General features: G+C 41.2%; 1 protein-coding gene across 1 annotated transcript in view; it reads left to right on the plus strand.

Moving 5' to 3' along the window:
- Nucleotides 1-6,718: 6,718 nt before the first annotated feature.
- Nucleotides 6,719-15,719, plus strand: part of zbtb20 (zinc finger and BTB domain containing 20) — an 84,137-nt gene continuing 75,136 nt past the window's right edge. Inside the window, exon 1 of the mRNA XM_066651167.1 lies at nt 6,719-7,001. The gene's annotated coding sequence lies outside the window, so the exon portion shown is untranslated. The remainder of the gene's footprint in view (nt 7,002-15,719) is intronic.

The following is a 15,719-nucleotide window of genomic DNA, read 5'->3' on the forward strand; positions in this document are numbered from 1 at the left end:
AATGTCACCCGTAACCCTTGGCAACCGCGCGAGAGACTCGGCGGTGACGTCATCTCCCCCTTTCCGAGACACAATGGAGGCGAATGAATTTGGGCGAGTTTTTTTGTTTCCTACCCGTTTTCGAACATGCACCGCCCTCGGCGCACTGTGATTGGCTGAGAGGGCCCAGCCTCCTGTGCTGATTGGAGGCTAATTATTTATTTATTAATTAGTAGTAGTAGAAGTAGTTGTAGTAGTAGCATAAGTATTTGTAGTATTTATTCATTCATTCATCTTCTGTAATAGTTTCACACTGATCAGATTCAGAGCCTACCAAAAATCACTGGGCACAAAGCCCATCCTGTCCAGTACAGCGCATCACACAATCGGTAGTTAATTTCACACACTCACCCAGTTACTCACATTGGTAGGACATTTCACAAACTCACCCAGTTACTCAAATCGGTAGGACATTTCACACACACCCAGTCACTCACATCGGTAGTTAATTTCACACACTCACCCAGCCACTCACATTGGTAGGTAATTACACACACTTACCCAGTCACATTCATCGGTAGTTAATTTCACACACTCACCCAGCCACTCACATTGGTAGGAAGTTACACACTCACCCAGTCACTCACATCAGTAAGAAAATTCACACACTCACCCAGTCACTCACATCGGTAGGTAATTACACACACTTACCCAGTCACTCACATACACCTGTAGAAAATTTCACCCTGTCACTCACACCTGTGGAAAATTTCACATGTTCACTCATATCAGATAGAGAGTTTCACACATTCACCCAGTGACTCACACACTCACCACCTGCCAAACCTACCCCACCTACCATGAATTTCTGGACTGTGGGAGGAACCCAGAGCTGTCTGGCAGTGACACCCCTTGCAATAACACTGTGATTCTCTATATTTTTAAATTGTTATTATTATTAATAATGAAAACTAAACAAAACTCTTGCACTGAAATAATAGATTTTACTTTTAAATGTAGAATAACTTAAGAAACAAAACCAAGAAACAACACAAAAAGTATTTCCACATATTTTCCATTATTTTTAAATATTCATAGGTGTGTGTGTGTGTATGTGTATATATATATATATATATATATATATGCACTTCTATGCATATTTAAAAAATAATGAAAAATATTTAGGCAAATTTGTTTTTTTTTAAGAATATCAAGGAGATACTGCATCAAGACAAGAAATGTTGAGAGTGGCTGATTGTGTTTACAATTGTACACTTCATCAGCCAATCATTGCGCAGGAGGGGCGGGGCTTGTCTTAAAACGGGTGTGAAAAAAATAAATAACGCCCTGCTCGGATTAAGACAGCGCTAATCCGGTCCAAACCGTCCGTTACTGATGAGGACATTACTTATTTTTGTTGCTTAAGAATTGACAGTGTGAAATGCAGTAAAGTCTTAAACAGCACCTGGTAAAATATTTAACAAACCCCTAGGAACTTTATAAAATATTTGGAGTAAAAATGAACCAGACTGATTTTCTTTTTAAGGGATTGTATAACTACATTTTAGAGGAACACAGTATTTCCACCACATGGATGTGATCAGTTCCATCACCAGCAGTTTAATTTCTTCAAGAATGGATCAGATAAACCACACACTGGATGAAAACTACAAAGGTAGTAGTGGGGTTCCCCAGGAGAGACTTTATATATGGGTAATAATATTTAGGTTAATTTAATAGGCTTAGTACAGAACAGACACTCCACTTATCAACATATGTGTGTTTGGAGTGTGGATAGAAAGCAGAGCACCCAGAGGAATCCCACACAGACACTGAGAGAACACACCACACTCCTCACAGTGACATGAGGAGAGATCCCACCCAGCCCAATTAACTGCAGCGCACTGGTACTGACCCAATATATAATGTAACATAATATAAGAATGGAACGGTGGAGCAGCAGGTAGTGTCTCTGTCACAGCTCCAGGGTCCTGTAGGTTGTGGGTTCAAGTCCCGCTCCGGGTGACTGTCTGTGAGGAGTGTGGTATGTTTTCCCTGTGTCTGCGTGGGTTTCCTCCAGGTAATTGTCTGTGTGGTGTTTTCTCTCTGTGTCTGCCTGGGTTTCCTCCAGGTAACTGTCTGTGAGGAGTGTGGTGTGTTCTCTCTGTGTCTGCGTGGGTTTCCTCTTGGTAACTGTCTGTTAGGAGGGTAGTGTATTCTCCCTGTGTCTGCGTGGGTTTCCTCCGGGTGACTGTCTGTGAGGAGTGTGGTGTGTTCTCCCTGTGTCTGCGTGGGTTTCCTCCGGGTGACTGTCTGTGAGGAGTGTTGTGTATTCTCCCTGTGTCTGTGTGGGTTTCCTCCGGGTGACTGTCTACACATGCTGGTAGATGGATTGGCAACTCAAAAGTGTGTGAGTGTGTTAAACTGTCCACAGGTTTGAAAAGGTCTGGGTGAGTGTGTGATGCACTTTATTGGACTGGTGCCCTCAGACCCGGATCTGGCTAAAGTGCTTATGGAAGATGAACATTATATCATTCATTCACTGTCTGTAATCCTTATCCAGTTCAGGGCGGCGGTGGGTCCAGAGCCTACCCAGAATCACTGGATGCAAGGCAGGAACACACCCTGGAGGGGGCGCCAGTCTTTCACAGGGCGACACATTCACACATTCACTCACACCTACGGACACTTTTGAGTCGCCAGTTATATTTTATTTTATTATAATAAGGCCTTAATGTAGGACACTACAGGTACAAATAATGACGTTAGCTCAGTTATTTTCAGTGTGTTTTGTAAAATCATATTTAATTTTTTCAAACTTAATATTGTTCAGCTGGACCCACTTTTGTCTCGCTTTGAATTTATGACATAGTTCACACAATGCTACATAATCTCTGAGATCTCGTTGTGTAACAGGCCCATTCTAAAAACCAATAAAACAAGCCTCCTCCCCACACTCAGGACCAAAGTCCTCTGATCGATCTTAGAAAAAAAACTGCATTCATGACATTTGACATGTGCATTTCTACTTCCTCCCAGAAGAACATAATACCATTACCATGATCTTAGTTTTGCTGAATGTAATACTCTAAAAGGAGTGATTATTGGCGGTGGTTTCACACCTCTGACACCAGCTAAAGGCTAGATCTGAGAATTTAAATCCAAACCCCACTTACAAAGAAGTTGTGTAAAATGCAATGAACAGAAGAATGTGAGATGTGTTAATCCTCCTGAGGCTTATTTAACTGATAAATGCACTAAGAAGAGAAATCCAGTTTTCACGTGACTGTATTTTGTAAATATAACCGCATTTATAATTTGTTTGGACAGAGGTATGTTTACCACTGTGTTACATCACCTCTCATTGTAATTTAATTATTCAATCATTTGGAACCTAGAATACTACCTTTTTATATTTTGCAAATGGATTGAGGCCTGACATTGTCCTGAGGAAATAAATATATATATAGTGGCATACATGACGTGTTTCTGTCACAGATCCAGCATCCTGGAGTTTGTGGGTTTGAGTCCCACTCCGGGTGACTGTCTGTAAGGAGTGTGGTGTGTTCTCCCTGTGTCTGTGTGGGTTTCCTCCAGGTGCTCCGGTTTCCTCCCACGCTCCAAAAACACACGTTGGTAGGTGGATTGGAGACTCAAAAGTGTCCGTAGGTCTGAGTGTGTGAGTGAATGTGAGAGTGTGTGTCACCCTGTGAGGGACTGGCGCCCCCTCCAGGGTGTATTCCTGCCTTGCGCCAGTGATTCTGAGTAAGCTCTGGACCCACTGTGACCCTGAACTGAATAAGCACTTACAGACTATGAATGAATGAATAAAAGACATAAATACTTCGCAGTCTTGCATCAAAAATGTTCTAATATTTCAGAACTCTCTTTGAAATTTTGGCATAAAGTCATCAGTAACACCCTATTTCGGTTTGCAAAGTCAAGGCCTTGGTGAATGCTCATTTCATACCTTTTATAGTCCTCTGCTTATAGACTAGGGCAATGCTTTTAAACAGTGACATGGATTTTCTAAAAAATGTACACTCTTATTTAGCCCCATCCCAATCGTTTTATAATGTGTTGAAGGCATCAGATTTAAAATAGATATCTGTATATAAAATATAATCAAGTTGTTCAGGGAACACATTGGAATTTCTTTTCTATGTGCTAACATCAGATAAATAAAGGGTCAAGAAAATAATAATAATTAAAAAAAAATCAGATTCTTAATTAACTAGCATTTTACAAAAGGTCCCAACTTTTCTAGAATTGTAGGTTTGTACATGCTAATGCCTTTTTGTAGTAAGTTAACGCAGTGCAAATGCACGTCAATGAACCGGCTAAACGCCCCATATGGAAGTTGATTAGAGACAGACTGAGTGTGATGTGCCTCGTTTTTAAAGAATAACCCAGTCGAGTTGCTGTGTGGCGGTGATGTCTCTACCTAAACGCGCCTGCGCTTATTGCCTCGCCTATATTTTCTGGGACTATGTGGTGATTTTGTGGCGCGATGAGAAGTGCCCCGTGATGAGATTAGAGGAGGGAATCGAGGTGAAAACATCTCCGGTGTTTCTGGGTTATCCTCAGCTGACATCAGCCTACAGCGCGCGTGCACGTTATGTAGGGCAGACGGTGCTCGTGTCCCTCCGTGAACCCGCAGAAAAAAAGAAGAAGAAAAAAAGGCAGAAATAAATAAATAAAGAGAGAGAGAGAGAGAGAGAGAGAGAGTAAATAAAGCGTCAGACGGTTGCTATTGGAGCCTCGTAACCGACAGGGGGAGCTCACCATCAACACAAAATGACAAGCCCCACTAACCAAATATAACCAAATAACACCCGATATAAACCAACTTTATTGTGATTGATGTCATTAAAAGCAAATGCGTTCAGGTTTTATGGTAAACTCGGAATCCCATCCCAAAATTTAACTAACTTTTTCCGGATTATTCGCTCCACCTTAAATGGCGCAGCTTCCCATATGACCTAACTTCAGCTCCCAGACGCCAGGTTGTAACGGCTGCCCAATTTTAAGGCGGAATGGAAGCTAGCTTTAGCTCCCAAGCGCTATAATCTAACGGCTGCTCACTTTTAAGGTGGAACGGAAGCTTCTAGGCATCCGAATATAACCTATATCTCGTTTAACGTGGAACGAAACATTAAAACAAGGCATTAATTCAGATTTACTGGCACCAGATCCGTAGATATTTATAATTCATGCGCCGTTTTAAGGTGGAACGGAAGCCAGCTTCAGGATCTATTTGCCAGAATGTAAATGTAACCGTGTCTTTGCGCTTTTTAAGGTGGAACATGGCACTCCATAAATAAACTAACTCAAGGTTACGGGCGCCAAAATGTAACTGACCCGCCGTTTAAGGTAGAACGGTGACATTTCTAATGAGATGCTAACAGGATTAACGTACAGGCGCCAAAATGGAACTGTAGCCGCTGGGTTGTTTTAAGGTGGAATGGGAAGATTAAAGTCAGCTATGTACGCGGCATTTTAAGGTGGAACATCATCTTGCTTCGTCCCAAATGGCGTCGATAGTGAAATATAGCACTATTTCGCCTTTGTGGTGGCTTTTTGGGAGGATGTATGCACACATGCGCGCATTTACGTTGTCTTAGTAGTACATAGATGTTCTTAAAATAACACTAAGAGTAATAATAATGATAAAGTTGTAGAAATAGGGCTGATTTCTGATTTATTCCTCGTCTAGACTCCACGCACACCTGTCACTGTCTAGACAAGGGAAGGGAAGCGGGGAGGGGGGCGAGTAAGGGGACCACTATTGCATTATGTTGTGTCAGTGTAAAAGAGAGAAAAAAGGAAAAGAGGAAAAGAAATGGGGGGTGGTGGTGGTGTGGGGGGCGGGGGGGGGGAGAAGAACCACAACGTGATTGGTCAGACACACCGCCAGCCTTCTTCTTACGTCGCCTTGAGGTCAGTTAGGGACGGGTTACCAGAAAAAAAATTAATAAATAAATGAGAAAATAGAAATGCGTAGAAAGTGGAGGAGGCCACACAAGCTTGTTGGCGCACGGAGAAAGTGACGGACAGCGGCCAGGGCCAATGTGAGAGAGCGATGACGCGGGTAGAGGCCAATGTGAAGTGAAAGATGAAGTGATAGACACGGTTTAATTTAATAATACGAACATCCCTTCCTCCTCTCCCTCTCCGCCCCTTCTGCTTCTCTTCCTCTCCGGTCAGGAATGGGACAGATGGGACCTGGGGGCTGAAAGTATAGTGTTTTGTTTTTTTTTTACTGTGCGTATTTTACGCACGAAGGGGAAAGAGGGAAAGCGTGCGTATTTACGCACTAGATGCGGGTCAGAGACCTCCAGAGCAGAGGTGTAGCCTACATGTAATAGAAGTAAGTAGGCCTAAGTACATAAATAAAAAAGGGGGAAGAAGGAGAGAGATAGAGAGAGAGAGAAAGAGGGGAAAGAGGGCGTGCGTCTCCACGACTGGGGTAAAGTCACCATGAACGGTTTCAATGTCCCAACCTCCACGCATCATGAAGGAGAGTCCCCAATCCGCTCCCAATCGGCGGCTTTAAAGGCGTGGCTCCCTCCAGCCGCTGACGAATGGTGAAGGAAAGGCTGGAAAAAATGGGAGGGCACACCAACCGGACTCGGGCTTCTCTCTCTCTCTCTCTCTCTCTCTCTCTCTCTCTCTCTCTCTCATTTTTTTTGGTGGTTTTTTTGAGGTCCCTCTCCGAAGGAAGGTAGGCTGCAGCGTGTGTGTTTATTGATGAGATGAAAGAAGAAGAAGATGGAAGTGAGACGTGAAACAAAGTAAGGGAAAATCATTCAGCGGAAGGAGAAAGGCAAAAACAAAGCAAAAAAGCAACAAAAAAAGAGAAAAAAGAAAACACCCAAACAAGACAAGTCCGAGACCTCTTTTTTTTGCCGGTGGAGGAGGAGGGAGATCGGGGGGGAAAAAAACCAACAAAAACAAACAAACAAACACAACCGGAGAAGCTGTGAACACGCTGTGGGCCAGTTCTGCACCGAGGAGCGCAGGTGAGAACTTAACCGTGCTAATGTTGGAGCGCTGGTCCTGACGGTAATGAGAGGGAGGCGGACGGAGCCGTTTTGTCCGATTGTTTCAGGAGCGTGAACTTGAACGTGTGCGCGGCTCGTGCGCAGCGCGGGACACGTTTCGGAGTAGCTTAACTTTAACAGAATTAGGTATTTGTTTGGTTTCTTTTTGCTCTGTGTTGCCCCCCTCTCTCTCTCTCTTCTGTTTTTTGGGAAGGGGGGGGGCACTAAAGCAGAGGAGGGAGGTCACTTTTTTCCGAGCCTTGGAGCTGACGTCTCAGGTGCCAAAAAAAAAGAAACGTTTTTAAAGTGGAGTAGCTACTTTTTCAGCGCTTATATTATATGAATGTCTAGTTGTGTGTGTGTGTGAGAGAGAGAGAGCGAGGCAGCGAGTGTGTGTGGTGCGTAATAATATTTGAGTCTTGAGTCAGTGGCGCTGAAGAAGAAGAATAACAAGAAGACGAAAAAGAAGAGAAAGAAGAAGGAGAAGCAAAAGGAAGGGATAGAGGGAGGAACGAGTAGGGGAAAGAGAGAGAGAGAGAGAGAGAGAGAGGAGGGCGAGAGGGAGAAGGACGCAGGGACTCCCCGGTACACTCAGCCAGAAAGAAACAGGAGGGATTTTTGGGGAGGAAAGCCTGTGTAAAATGCTCCAACACGCTTTCTGCGTAAAAAGCGTAAAGGCGCGTGAGACAGGATTAAACCCGCGAGGCACGTGTGCCATTTTTTTTTTCAAATAATAAAAAAAAGCAGTCCCATGTTTTAGGATGGTTATCAGCCATCTTGGGATGTGTATTTATAAATTTTGGCGTGTGCACGAGCGCGCGCGTGCTCCTTATTCGGGGCTAAAACATGGTTTAAAACACAGTGTGTGAGTGAACGTGTGTGTGTGAGAGAGAAAGAGCGACAGAGGAGGTTTTATTTTTTTCTGCCCTTATTTAATAGCACAGGAAAGAAAGTGGGCAGCTGTTACGCTGTGCCCGTGTGTGTGTGTGTGTCGTATTAAGTGTCTGTTAGAGCTGTTCGTCCTCTCCAAAATTACGAATAACGCCAAATAAAAAGCAGAGGAAAGTCCTCGTCTACTTTCGCCTCTTCTTTTCCTTTAATCCGAATTAAACCCAGGCCCAAACTCGAATATAATTCTCCAGTTTCTGGCCTCAGTCCGGTTCCATAAGAAAAAACCAGCCCTAGCTTTCTGGTGCCCTCTTTTATTTTTGGGAGGAGGAGGAGGAGGAGGAGGAAGGGGGAGGGGGGGGTGTTAGCTCCGGAGACAAAATGCACGACGTCCACCTTCCATATCCCACCTGTGTAGTGAGGAAAATCGGAGCTCTCCCCCTCTTTCTCTCACTCTTTCCCGAGTCTGAAGTGATGGAATAAGCCGTGTGCTGCTCGGTGCTCTGGAGCTGGAGCTGGGGCTGGGACTGACTGCCTGGCCATGCTTTACCCACTGAGCTTTGCCCTCTCGTTTAGCCTTTCCCCTTCCTCCTCTCCTGCCTTCTCCTTCAGCGGACACGCATTCAGATGCCCACTGCTTCTAAACACAGGCGTCTTAAGCTCCACAGAAAAGGGGTCATTCCTATTTTAAAGCTTTACAGACTTTACACCGCGGTGAACGCTTTAATGCTTTATGCTTTTTCTATTTCTCTCATGGAGCAATGTCCACTGCTTCACAGCAGAGGCACTTTTACCAAATTAAAAGCCCTTCGCTTCATGTTTTTTAATGATGTTTCTACACGGTTTTTCTCAGTTTCCCATTTTCCTGTCGCAGTATCATTCCCTGTTTCTAAGGGGTTAGTCCCTTAAGACATGAAAACACATATTTACACTTTAGTTTTTGGAGCATGCTCATTTTAGGCCACGACTCAAGCTTAGTTTAGTCTCCTCTAGTTTCCCCTTTCTTCTTTTTCTTTTTTTTAAAGACGTTGCCAGGCATTCGTGCTGAAGCACTGTCCACTGTTTAACAGAGGCGTCTCAGGCTGGTCCAAGGGCTCATTCCTTCTCTTTTTAAATCTTTCGAGGGCTGCACGCCGCTCTCAGAGCTTCACTTTTTAAAGCAGGTTCACTTCAGGCTTCGGCGCGAGCTGAGTTTACACTCCTCTAGTTTTGTTCTTATTTTCTGGACATGTCCAGGCTTAAACGGAGCTGGATTAGAAGTTGACCTGCCAAACATGTGCCTGTGTGCCCTTGGAACCTGCGTATCGACTCTCGACCGAAGGCCCGAGAGCTACAGACCGGGTCGGAAAAGGCCGGCCCTTTTTTCAGGATGAGGTCACACGCTGTGTTATTGTTGCTGCTGACCATAATTAGCCATCATTAGAGGTTCTGAGTCCTCCTAGTCGCCCTAATTGCGATAGTTTCAGCTATAAACTGATAAAACATAATAAACTTCAGCTCTAAAGCTGCTCCTGACTAGGCCCTGGCTCCACATTAAAGGTCAGCGCAGGTCACGATGAAGCGCCTGACCGCTGCTCTCCGTTCTGAAGCCTGGAGCATTTAAAAAAAAATAATAACAAGCAAAGTTTGCAGCCGAGTTTGCAGCACTCAATCCCTCGATCTTCCCGCTTTAAAAACTGTTTTTGGCGTCTGTTGGAAGCTCGGGCCCTGCTTTTTTTTTTTTTTTTTTGTAAAAAAGGTGGAAGGTCAATCTCATGCTCCGTGCCCATAAAACACAGCAGCACCCCTTAGATCGATATTTTCTTGGCACCATTACGAATCGCATATATTCAATACACCACAGATAACAGTAATAAAAAATAATAATAAAAACGGCGGCTGCGGTTTCTGACTTTTTCGCTGGAGTTTGAGCTGAATTTACTGTTATTTTCTGGGGTTTTCTTACAAAGTTTGCTCTGTTAATTTCCCACTGTGTGTCTGTAGTCATATATTTATTATTGAATCTATGTTGAAACGTTCGTGTGTGTGTCACATGTCCAACGATGTTTTCACATTTTATTTTTCTGTGTCATTTAAACAGAAGCTGTGCTTTAGATTTGGGCTGAAATTTCTTAAAGTAAGAAGCGACAGAAATGCTCCAAAAACGACTTGAATTAAAATGTCTGCACGGCTCTGTGTGAGAAGTTCTTGTGTAAAGTTGCCATTTAGAGACACACACACACACACTAAGGGTAAATAATATAATAATATTCTGTCTTTGTTTAAATGGAATTCTTTCAGTAACACTCTCTAAATTTAAAATAATGTGTTATAAGCTTTTATTTTTTTATAATCGTGTTATTACATGGAGATTCATACACTGTTGATCAATAATGTACTAGTAACCGCCTTCTAAATAATGCCTTAATAATTTGATTATAATATAATAATATTCTGTAATATACCGTATTGTACTGTACACAAGGCCAGTGTGTGTGTGTGTGTGTTTAATATAAGGTCAGTATATCCAGCCTGTATTTTGAAGTGCAGTTTGGAGTGTGGCCTATTTTTCTCTCTGACCTTTGTATCCCTCGTGTTGAATCATGATCGTATCAAGTCAACTTTGGGTTTTTATTTGTTTATGTGATGTTTTTTTATATAACTCTGTCTTGGTTAATTTTTTTTTTTTGGAAGTAGTTTAGTTCTCGTTTCATAGCTTCAGTTTCAGAGTTTCTCGTTCATGCCAGCTTTTGGGAAAGGGGTGTGTGTGTGAGTGTGTGTGAGAGAGACAGTGTGTGTGTGTGTGTGTGTGTGTGTGTGTGTTTCAGAGCTGTAGGCCATGCCGATGTAATGTTGAGCAAGAAGAACGCTGTAGACTGATTTCACGTGAGGAAAAAAAAAACGCTAAACTAAAAATACACATAAAAAAACCCCAAAAACACAGGTTGTGTTGACTTTGGCACGTGGCGTGTAAATATGCAGATGATACAGTCATGAAGTTTCACTCCTCTAAATTTACTTCAGCTGATTTCTTCACTTTTTGAAACCTGTTAGTGCACGACAGCGGCGTTTTACTGCTGTAATTCAGCCATGTGCTCTTTTATAGGCAACTGTTATTTCTGTTTACTCAGTATTCAGTCACACTGCCTTCTCTACAGCTTCTTTTTACATTAATACATGTGTTATAAGTCTGTATGCTTTCTATAATCACATTAATACACATTAAAAGCATGTTTAAGCATATACAATTTTTATAATGATGTTATTACAGGTTTTAAACCTATAACACATATTAACACATTTTATAAGCTTATACGTTTATTATAATTATATTAATACCCATATTTTAAATGTATACACATCATTTACACACATTATACATCCCTTATACACCTATAAAGTGTTATACACACATTAAAACATGTGTTATATATATTCATGCTTTTTATTCTCTTATTAATACACATGCTATAAGATTTCATGTTTTTGTAATCATATTTATACATGTGTTATAAGCACACTGTACACACATAACAAAGTATTATAAAACACTTTGTATGCTCATGTTAATACATGTGTTATAAAACACTTTGTATGCTCATGTTAATACACGTGTTATAAAACACTGAATGCTCATGGTAATATATGGCTTTAAGAATGCATGTTTTTGAAAGCATTTATAAATATTATAAGCACATACACATTCTTTACTGAAATTAATACATATTTATTTATAAGGATTAAATTAATGCATGTACTTGAATATAAAATATGTTCAAAATACGAAAGAAACTTCAGGTTGTATTATAAACGTGTTATAAACCCATGAAAACCAGTGTTATCTGAAAAACAATCTGTCATTAATATATTTCCATTAAACGTCTCAGTAATGCTATTGTTTTTTATTTGCTTATCTTTAAATATCAAGGTCATCTGCTGATGGTGACACTGATATCACTTATTTGTTTAGAGATTTTAGTGTGGGGATGAACCCTTACCAGATATTAACAATTTCAGTGTGGTTACAGCAGGTTGTGTTTATTATATTCTGTGTTTCGCTGCTGAAGCTTCAGGGCTTCAACACAACACTATTTTTAATAGATATTTCAAAACTGAATATTTTTACATTTATTGATAAACACCTCAAGTCATAAACACAGCCACCATTTTTTATTTCATTTTTAAAGTGTGATTTTAAAATATTGTAAAAAGTTTCCAGATTCCAAAATGAACTCCTGATGTCGTAAAATGTAAATTATAAAATTTCTTTTAACATTATATATAAATATATATATATATATACACACACACACACACACACAGGCATAAACACACATATATGTATGTTATTATTGCATGTATATATAAATGCATATATATTAAAAGTGAAATAGTTACATTATATAAAGGAAAGGATCATACTGTAAATGTAACTGTAAAAATCAATACTCTGCAGCTCTGTAACACGCTGTAAACTGCGCTTCTATAAATGTAACTGTAACATTCCTCTGGCCTGGCACCGAGGACGGGGCCTTCAGGAGGTCGAATCACGTAAGAATGACAGTGATGCCAAAAAAACAAGACCTCTGCAAAACCAGGAGCTTTAATGGAATTTCAGGAAAGTCTCTGGCGTTGGGTCTGTGGAGGACGTGTTTATTCTGGAGACGTGGAAGTGTCCAGAGGCTTCAAAGCCGCTGTCACACCGAGACGCGTATTAATGAGCCTGTCATCTGGCTTTTAATTGATTAGATTTGCCATTTCTGCCGGCTCCGTATTTGACAGGATGACATTCTGAGAAATTATAGCCACGGAGCCGCGGTCAGGTCCTTAAATTGGAGAGTGGTCGGCGGCCATTACTTTGCGGGGATGAGGGATTTGGAGAAAAAATATCCCACTGTGATTTTACTGAGCAATTCTGCAAAGTGAATATTTTTATAAATTAAAATTCTGATGTTTTATTTCTGCATTAATATCAGCTCTTCTGTTTTTATTCAGTCAGTCAGTGCGTGATTCTGAAGCGTCAGATATTCTGCCCTAAAACCTGTGTTAAATATGGCACCCATGTGATGTACCTGCTGCATTCAGCATAAACCGCTCACCGAGGGTCTGCAGTCCCATCTAAAAATGATAAAGCAAATATCGATTGCTACTTTCTGGAAATGACACATGAGGTATGATAGAACCGCTGCTCTAAGATCATGATACAGAGACTGAAAATGATGAATCGTTGAGCCCTGAGCTACACCTCAGCCACGTGCACAGCCTTCTGCACATTTCCGAGCTGATCCGAGCTTTCCCGAGCGTACGGACGAGACTCAGACCTCCGTCAAAGGAGTGACCTTCACTGGACTAATTGAAAGTCGAGGCAGAGTTTGAGCAAGGCCTCGGAGGGAAGGCTGGTGATGATGAAACCCACTGTTCCACAGCACTTTAGCAACTCTGCTCTATTTCCACCTAACCACGCTCATTTGCTGCTAATAATCAAATATTAATTTCGTTCTCTACTTAAATCCCCTGATGAAAGTTTTTGGACGGTATTAGAGCAATGAAAACGTGGTGGTGACTTTTATCTGGTGCTTCATGTCGCTCCCAGGGACGAGGGTTACATCATAGACTCAAAAAAGTCTCGTAAGTGTGGGATTATTTTTCAGAATTATCTATGTGTGTGTCTGTGTGTGTGTGTGTGTTTGATGACCAACGGAGGTCATTAAATAGGTTTAAAGGTGATGTAAGTTCACCTAATTGTTACTTAATCAGTAACTTAAAATTCAGTACATTATTTGTAATATTTATCACCATTTATTGATATAAAGTGCTACAAAGTACTATCTACAGTAAATGATTCACTATCTACTATAAATGATTCAATATCTTTTATAAACGAATCTACAATAAAAGATTCAGTGTCTACTATAAACGAATCTACAGTAAATGATTCAGTATCTACTCTAAACGATTCAGTACCTACTACAAGTGAATCTACAATAAATGATTCACTACCATAAATGCTTCAGTATCTGTTATAAACGAATCTACTATAAATGATAAAGTACCTACTATAAACGATTCAGTACCTACTATAAGCGAATCTACAATAAACAATATCTACTCTAAATGATTCAGTATCGACCATGATTCAGTACTGATACTGATACTGTAATGATCAACTAACTGTAGCTCATGTCCTGATGGTTTAAGGTGGACTTATATTCAGTGTAGAGTTGTGTAGAGTTAATTGTAGATGTGTTTGTGAAGAGAGAGTGTCTGGTTCTGATGCGATGGAAGGATTAACTCAGATTTATAGAGTTATTTTTGATAGTTTCCTCTTGTTCTGAGGGTCATTTTGGGTGAAGGATAAAGGCCTGAAGTGTGTGTGTGTGTGTGTTTTATTGTACTGGTATGTTCTTCAGCTCCAGATTCCTCAGATGTTTGTGGAATGTGGGCTGATAAGACACCGGACCCTATAAGACGCATTTATTATTATGAATTTATTTTTGTTTTTTTCCCTCGTCTGTTTTAAGCGCTGAACTTGTGACCGCGCTGTTAGTGCAAGGTGCCGTGTGTGAGTTTTAGTGAGGCCTACAGTGCGTCAGTGTTTATGCAAAGCTCCCTGGTCTAATCTCCAATGTATCAGGCTCTTTAGTTCTAACACAGAGGCCAGTTTTTGGGTGTTTTTTGGGCCTGTGATACTCTCCGTCCAAACTCAAATCGCCCGTCCAATCAGAGCTGGTTTTTATCAAAACAGATCATGAGGAAGTTCTATAGTTTCATTTCTTCGCCCTTGTGTGAAAGAGCCATTGTTTATTCTGATGTTCCTGTGCGCTCCAGTAGGAGGGCTCGTCTTCTTTTATTTTTTCAACTGTTTATGTGTTCCAGGGACCGCTCAGCAGCTTATTTTCTGGGAAATGTAGGAAAATGCTGCAGTGAAAATATACTGCACACGTACAATTTTGTTCACTTCATGTAAAAGTCCAGCAGTGGGCCTTAAATATTCCACTGGAGGGTCGTCTCCAGGTGAAAGGGGAATTTTTACTCCTTTTCATGGCATCATTTTTTAAAATAGTAAAACAAAATTAAAAAGTGGAGGGAAAAACATTTCACCTTAAAAATCCACAATTACAGTGGAGTACCTCACAGTTCTGTTCCCAAACTAAAGCTGCTGAAGACGCTCCCTTGAGGGAGACACAACAGTGACAGGTTCAGTATATATTCTTCAGAGGGAATATATATGAACTGTAAAAAGAAGCAGCAAAGAAGTGTTTCAGAAAGACAGAGAAAGACAGAAAGACAGAGGAAGACAGAGAAAGACAGAAAGACAGAGGAAGACAGAAAGACAGAGGAAGACAGAAAGACAGAGGAACACAGGAAGACAGAGAAAGACAGAGGAAGATAGAGAAAGATAGAGAAAGACAGAGGAACACAGAGAAAGACAGAGGAAGACAGGAAAACAGAGGAAGACAGAGAAAGATAGAGAAAGACAGAGGAACACAGAGGAAGGCAGAGAAAGACAGAGGAAGACAGAGAAAGACAGAGGAAGACAGAGAAAGACAGAGGAAGACAGAGGAAGACAGGAAAACAGAGAAAGACAGAGAAAGACAGAGGAAGACAGAGGAAGACAGAAAGACAGAGGAAGACAGGAAAACAGAGGAAGACAGAGAAAGATAGAGAAAGACAGAGGAACACAGAGGAAGGCAGAGAAAGACAGAGGAAGACAGAAAGACAGAGGAAGACAGAGAAAGACAGAGGAAGACAGAGGAAGACAGGAAAACAGAGAAAGACAGAGAAAGACAGAGGAAGACAGAGAAAGACAGAGGAAGACAGAAAGACAGA

Source organism: Hoplias malabaricus, chromosome 2 (genome assembly GCF_029633855.1).
Source record: "Hoplias malabaricus isolate fHopMal1 chromosome 2, fHopMal1.hap1, whole genome shotgun sequence".
In the NCBI taxonomy this organism is placed as follows: Eukaryota; Metazoa; Chordata; class Actinopteri; order Characiformes; family Erythrinidae; genus Hoplias; species Hoplias malabaricus.